The sequence below is a fragment of the Hippichthys cyanospilos genome, chromosome 22 (genome assembly GCF_059441005.1).
Source record: "Hippichthys cyanospilos isolate Australia breed blue-spotted pipefish chromosome 22, RoL_Hcya_1.0, whole genome shotgun sequence".
NCBI lineage: Eukaryota > Metazoa > Chordata > Actinopteri > Syngnathiformes > Syngnathidae > Hippichthys > Hippichthys cyanospilos.
Window position 1 is genome coordinate 1,637,522 of NC_142390.1, and position 7,479 is coordinate 1,645,000.

General features: G+C 43.9%; 1 long non-coding RNA gene and 1 pseudogene across 2 annotated transcripts in view; both read left to right on the forward strand.

The window, feature by feature from the left end:
- The first annotated feature begins 465 nt into the window (after window positions 1-465).
- LOC148405355 (fibroblast growth factor 23-like) lies at window positions 466-5,524 on the forward strand (annotated as a pseudogene). The gene is made up of 6 exons (XR_015864268.1): window positions 466-1,070; window positions 1,153-1,256; window positions 2,023-2,499; window positions 4,988-5,012; window positions 5,110-5,215; window positions 5,298-5,524. The product of XR_015864268.1 is annotated as a fibroblast growth factor 23-like (transcript).
- A 1,521-nt stretch (window positions 5,525-7,045) lies between these two features.
- The window catches only part of LOC148405356 (uncharacterized), a 2,863-nt gene continuing 2,429 nt past the window's right edge, over window positions 7,046-7,479 (forward strand). Inside the window, exon 1 of the long non-coding RNA XR_015864269.1 lies at window positions 7,046-7,378. This is a non-coding gene — a long non-coding RNA (uncharacterized LOC148405356). The remainder of the gene's footprint in view (window positions 7,379-7,479) is intronic.

The window sequence follows — 7,479 nt, forward strand, 5'->3', positions numbered from 1 at the left end:
TAAAAAGTTTGGAACAACTCGCTGCGCCTCCTAGTGGCCACTTTCTCATTGCAACTAAACCAAGGACATCATTATGCCGATATTTATTTACTCTATTGCTGTGTTTTTCAATGCATATTTGTTTTCTGTTCATTGACGCAGATTGTATTTTTTTTGTAGTAGTAAGCAGAAGTACTGCGGAAAATAACAAAAAAATGAATGAGTCAAAATGAGTTGTATCTAGTTTAACCTTGAGCAAATATATCAAAATGGAGAAAAAATAAACAGCTTTTTGTTTTTTTACAAATGTGTGGCTACATTTGTGATTTACTCTGTTTTCTTCTAATAGACGCACGTCGAATCAACTTGATCAGCGGTTTCATCAGATTTTCAAGTTTAGCATTTAGCATATTTCATTTAGTAAATTTATAATCACGTGACTACAATCCCCGAGTCCTGTTGACACGGTTCAATTTCAGTGCTGATTGAAGAATGTCGCCGTCTGCTGGCCGAACGCTGCAAGTGTACGCGTGTAACTTGGAATCTTTGTTTTTAATTGCAAACGAAGTCATACTCGGAATTGTACAATTGTATTTGTTTATCTAGCCGCCGGAAGCATTTCCTGTGAGGTGGGCAGGGAAGAATCCCAAAAAGAGCGCTCGGAGCCACAACAAGTGCGGTGGCCCGGGCCGCGCCCGGGTCCAAACACGCCCATGCAGGTGGAAGTGGCCCTTCCGCCGCTGCAAAGCCGCACTCGTGCGTTGGTGGACGGATGCGAGCGAGAAGGGTTGGCGCGGGGCTCCTTAAATAGCATCCTTGTCGCGACGCATCTCCACAACGCCACTTGCGTCACGGCAGCCATGGAGGAGCCCCGAAGCCCAAGACGAAGGGTCCCGGCCTGGATGCTGGCCCTCGCAGTCCTGCACGGCGTCCCCGTGGCGCCCGAGCCGTCGCCCTTGCTCGGCTCCTCCAACTGGGGCAGCCCGCGGAGGTTCGTGCACCTGCAGACCTCCACTGAGGTGAGCAACTTCTACCTGGAGATCAAGCTGGACGGAAGCGTACGCGGAGGAGCACCAGCAGGAACCCATACAGTAGGTCTCACGCGGTCTTCATTCTCTCCTCTGCGGTTTTGTTTTTTTTTTTCTTTCTTGATGTTATATGTTTGCGCTGCAGGCGTCATCGTGCTCAAAGCGGACACCAGGGAGCGCGTGGCCATCCTCGGCGTCAAAAGCAGCCGGTACCTGTGTTTGGACCTGGAAGGGACCCCTTTCACCTCTGTCAGTATAGTTTCGTCCTCAGCTTATTTTTAGTGAAAAAAAAATCTGTCGATTTTACGCGCGGAATTTCTCGACGTCTAAATCACGATTGGAAGATATATCTAGGACATTGGGAGTAATCAGGAAACGGCAAGTGAATGAATTTTAACAATGGCAGAACCGAACGGAAAACTAAACAAAACGGGAAGCATATAAGATTAGTAAGAAATAACGCTGTGACAAAGCAAGATATCAAATTTGTTTTCGAGTGTGTCATCAAAATTCCTTCATTCCTTCTTCCTGCACGACAAATTTCGAGAGTAAATTTTACAATTTGGTCCCAGTCTAGTCCAAATAAAAGTTAAACATAGTACAGTATACGTGTATTTTTTTCTTTTATCTGTTTAGACACGAACTAATACTTTTTACTGTCTCATAATGCGTGCCGCGCGTCTATTAAATTTAATTTGTCGGTGCATGCAGAGTTAAAAGAAATTTGAAGAATAAGAAGTGAAATAATAGTTGCGCATGATTAAACCAATAAAAATCATTCGAATATACCTTACCGCATTTTACTCGCGTGAAATCGAAAGAAAGGAAAACCTAAACTTATAAAAGTCGACAAATATAAAAGACAATAATGCATTGCGCATTTTTTACAAATAGCGCCTATGAAACATAACTTATGGAGACTTTTAACGTTTTTTTAAACTCTGCTGAGAGAGGAATATGAATGAGTGCGAAATGAACCAAAAGACGCTGAAATGAATTACATGCATGCATGCAGGCGGTGTGTTTGCGAGACGATTGCGTGTTCGAGCACCGACTCCTGGAGAACAACCGCGACGTCTTCTACTCCATCCGCACGGGCATCCTGCTCAACCTGGAGGGCTCCCGCCAGGTGTTCGCGGCCGGCCACAACCTGCCGCCCACAGCGCTCTTCCTGCCCAGGAGCAGCACTGTGCCCCTGGAGCGGCTCCTGCTGCACCGAGAGAGGCGCAACCGGCCGCAGGGGCGCCCTTCCTCCGACTCCCGGGCGGCGCCGGACGACGACGCCGAGCTCGAGCAGGAGCCGGGACCCGAACCGGAACCGGAACCGGAGCTGGAGCTGGAGCTGGAGCCCGGCGACGACGTCGCCAACGCGTCCCGGGAAGTGCTCCGCGACCCGCCGGCGGCGGCTCACGACCCGTGGAGCGTGCACGCTTCCAGCCAGCGCGGCGGTGGCGGCGGAACCACCGTGGGATGATCCTTACCGCGGGCCCGGGTGAGTGACTGAGTCAATACGCGACCTTTTTGACTCAAAAAGGACAAATATCTTAAAATGAATCAACCGTGTAGTGCATGCTCTGCTGGTGATATTTGGTACTGCACGCGTCCCACTCTTCTACGCGGACAATTTGAACGCAGCGTTTGAACCCGCTGGCCCACACGCTCCGAAACACCGTGGACTATGGTTTTCACGGCCCCCGAACAGGCCGGGCGTGCTCACGTGACTCTGCCACCCTCTTTAATCAGAATGGACGGCAAAGTGAACAACTTCGAAAATCCGAGTCCTGAATGGTTTCGCCTCGGTTTTGACACGATTTGACGTACATCACATCCCTGCGTCATGTTTATTTTGTTTTATCGTACAGAAAGCCAACTGCTTGGCCCATCTGTCAATTTTCATGGTGAGTCTTGCGATAAATCAATTATCAAATAATTTCATCTATTTACAACTGATTTTGCTTTGTATATATTGTATAACTACTGCTTGGGGAAATCCGGTTTTTGATTTAAAAAAAAAAAAAAAAATCCTCGATTGTTTTAAATGTCCCCTGCCCTAAATTGAAGTTGTGTTTGGGGATATTATATCGTGTTTAAGTTAGTTAGTATATCGTTTGTTTGTTTTTAATGGGGGTTCTGCAAGTATACACTTTTTAAGGCAAGACGGGACCGAGAACACATATTTCCGTGCGATGTTGTGACGGCGGATCCGGATCCAATATTTTGGTCAGGGCTGTCTGTAAGAAGGCTCTGGAGGAGTTTTGGAATGCGCGACCGCAGGGCCATCGCTTCCGTCGCGTCTGGGCTCGAAAGCTCGAACCGGAGCGTCGAGAACAGCACTGCGACAAACCACAGACGACAAAGCACCCACGCGCTCCAAACGGGGAAAATGACAAGCCTCCAGGCGCGGGGAGGACTTCCACCGCAGACGCTTTTGCCTCATGGCGACATCTGAGTGACAGAGACAAAAAAAAAAACATGTTCGTCTATATTAAAGGTTCGGAAACAGGTGTTTTGTTTGTTTTAGCGTGTGTTACGCTACTTGTTTGATGCAATGTTATTTAGTCACCTTTCTGACACTTATTTTCTATTCCCTTAACATGCAACCACGTGTGTTGATGATCATGCATGTCTCAGCACTTTAATTATAATTGAATTGTACATGCAGCAGGTTTGATGAAAGAGTTTGCATCATATGAGTACGAAAACTGACTCCTTAACGGTCATTCATTTGGTTTGAATGCAATAGTCTGCCCTCTTGTGGCGATAATGATACAACGCAGACAGCTCTCAAACTACGTAGTTTTATGACTACGCGAATGGTTACATTATGACCGCGATTGCATTACACCAGTTCCAAGTGTATTTATTATTTGTATTTATTTATTTGCTTTTTTTATTTATTAAAAGAGCATAGAAATTACTTGTGCACGTAACACAACAAGCGAGTACCACCGTAATAATATATCATAATAACTTTTATATGTGGACTGAGCCAAATGAATTCATGAAGAAATGCCCTCAACATGAGTTTTGGTCTTTTTTTTTTTTTTTAAATATAACAGAATACAATACAATGCAAAATAATAAGAGTTTCCTTCTTATGAGTTTACGATTAACAGCCATCAATTGGTTTCAATGTAAAGGTCTGCCCTCTTGTGGCGATAATGCTACACCGCAGGCAACTAACTTTATTTAGTAAAAAATAATTTTAACTTTATTTAGTGTAAATTGATACCGCGACTGCATTATTGTTTTGATGGATTTTTTTGGTGTACAACGTGCGGTTTTCCTATCATTTGGCTTAAGTCGACGCTTATCCTGACTTTTTTTTTAACACGAAATCTCAATTTGCCGTTCAATTGGTTTCGTTATAATGGTCTATCATTTGGTCTGCAAATGTTTAAATTTTGACCAGAGCTTCAAGTTAGAAGTGTTTTATATGGCAAATTATATGTGAAGGTAAAACAAATAATAAAGTTTTGACGTGGGCCGAATGATCAATAATTTTACCTGCGACTTCATTGATACTAATCCCCAATTCTGCGCATCGTTCTAGATTTAAGTCAGCGAACCTTCCACGTGAGACTCGCTTAAAAGAACCCTTACAGTGTACTTTTCCATCTATTTTTAAACATCGTTATTCAAAAAGAAAAACATGCGCAATAGAAAAGCTTTTTAGAGAAGAAAAAAATAAATAAACAACTATCGGCGGTTAGAAAGATTTTTGGCCACAAGGCAGCGCTAGACGCCACCGGAAGCGGAAGTTGGCTTTGGCGCGAAATAAGTACCCAAACCAGGAAGTGAGCTAATTTGAATTGCTGGCTTGCTCGAGAAATGGCGTTCCGCAGGTGTTCTAATTACGTTCCTCACGTTCGTTTTCTCAGTCAAGCACGCACGCACGCACGCACGCTTGGTTGGAAAATGTTTGTAATTTTTCAAATGTTTTCTCCTCTAATAACTTTCTGTTTTGTGGCTTGTTGCAGGTTTTCGACACAGCATCGAAGCAAGGTTTGTGCAATCGGATAGATAGGACACATCAGGGAATGAATGAATGTTTCGGTTGTTGCATTGATTTCCGTATTGCTTTATGTTGCTTTTGAGGCAGATTCGTCTAAAATCCGAGTTTTTCACGCTCTAATGTGCAAGGAAGTATCAAACAAGCAAGTAGACGGCTGTGGTCACATGCGGAAAAAATGGCGGCGGGTCGCATGGTAAGCAACACGCAAATGTTTGTTAATGTTTTTTCCTTCTAGTTTGTCGTTTCCTGCAAGAAATGTGTTTGTTTGTTTGTAGGATTTTCACAGCCGTCTTGGAAGGTTTGAGCACAACACAAGTCTTCCGCGTTTTCGTCATTTGGATCACATTTGTATTGAACCGTGTCGAAAATGCAGATTGTAATCTTTGTTTAGCTTTCAAACGGCTTTATGCTTCGGAATTGAATGGTTACGGATTGTATTGTTTGTTTCTATTGAACATTGTGTTGTGTGCCTTTTTTAAAGGTTTTCATGTGCAACTTTGAATATTGTACTTGAGTGTTTTTGCTTGTTTGCTACGGGGGAACTTTGCATTCTTTGCACACACAAACAAATGAGGTTTTTGCACGGTCATCGAGTGGCGTTAGCGCGGTCCACCTAGCCAGGTGTGTCGGATTGCTCGTCCATGTGCAGTCCACAAGTGCGGCAAGCTGGCGACCGACCGGCCTTTACTCATTTAAGTGTGCACATTTTTCTTTGCACTGCTTGTTCTTTCTTGCAAGTGTAAAATGAGGTTTTGCTGTTGCACGACCACGTTGGAAGGTTTGAGCACTTACCAATTTCTAAAATGTCTTGCATACGTTGTTTTTCCTTTTCTGGTTTTTTTTGAATGGTGGCCACCATTTTTTTTTTTTTTTTTTTTAATCTTTGCTGACCAAACAGTCCTGATGGCTTTCAAATGGGAATTGAACTGTGGGCTTTTTGATGAAATATTTGATTCTGTTGAATATTGCAATGCATTTTATTTTAGGTTGAGTGTTTTATTCTGGGTTTTTTCATGTGCGTATCTGGTCTTAAACATGTTTGCCATACAATTCAATTACCAAACCTAATGATTTTTGACTAACCCCTGTATTGCCTCGTTTGCATCAAACCTCTGCTCCGTTTTCGGTCAAAATAGTCTCTTGCCACTCAGCGGCGCCTAAAATTTTGTGATCATTTTATCCTGTTGGACGTCGCCTATAATTTCTTCGCAGCAGAATCAATTTGTGCTACGCCGCCATTTTTGGAATGCAAAATGGACTTCAATTTGAGGTAAGTTGTCTAAAATAACATGTCCAATCTTGCATACTTGATTATATTTGAATATTTTTGAAGATATTTGACTTGTTTCATGCTAATTATTGTTTTTGTTATTTTTTTTCCTGTAGAAATAAATGCCTTCCACATAATATCAGCAAGAACTTTGAATGTGGGCAACTTCTGTGGCCCATTGAAGGATGCAGACTCTGTGATCATTTAAATAGCTTGTATGTGACATTTGTACTTTTTCTAAGCAATTTTGTTGCTTTTCCCAAATAACGCAAGCTCATTTGAATGTATGGGTTGCCCTAGGTCCCAAGAAGCCTTCGTATCAGAGATGCACAACCATCAATGGCGCCGCATGCCGCTGAGGTAATCAAACAGCTTATGATATGCATGGGATGGCTATGTATGTATTTATATAGTTTTTTCTAGATGTAGTGAGTTGGGGGAAGCAGCCAATTGGGACAAGACACCTCAGCGAGCCTTCACAATTCTACGAGTATTAGTAGCTAGGAAATGCATTTGTCCTCACAAGTATATCGGAGTGTATGTTTACTCTGTCACGAATTCACTGGGTGCGCGTTAATTAAATGGCGACTGTGTGTGTGCGATCTGCTCCGTTTGAGTTGCTTTCTGCGATGACTCGAGGTTTTGTGCGTTTCAGCGGAGAGAGACGAGAGGACGGGCGAGAGTCGGCACCAAAGTCGGCGCTCCAATCAAGTGAGGCTTCGTCCACCCGTCTGCGGCGCCACGTGAGCCCATGCGATTTTTGCGTCGACAGGGTCGCGCGGGTCAACGGGAGCAAGCGCTTCCTGGAGCCTCGGCTTGTTTCCGCCTAACCCCTTGCAGAATTCTATCCTCTATAGCCTGCTGGTCCTGCAGAATTCCTGGAGTTTAGGTCCGGGGGTGCCGTCGACCTTTCGGTGGCCGACGCAAATGCGCTTTTTTTTTTTTCTTTTTTTTGTAGCAGGGAGGCCAGCGGAGTGGCGGCGGGAGCAGAATGTACAGTAAATAAATTTGCTGTGCTTCTTAAGGATAGGAGGAGCCAGATGAAAAGAGAAGCTGGATGAAGGCCACAAAACACGCGGCAATCCAGTAAGTTGCGCTTTGACACGCTCTTCATCGAAGCAAGGCGTTTCCTCGGTTATTGCGGGTTTCGTTTAAATTCATATCTTTTTGTTGCATTTTGTCTTTTG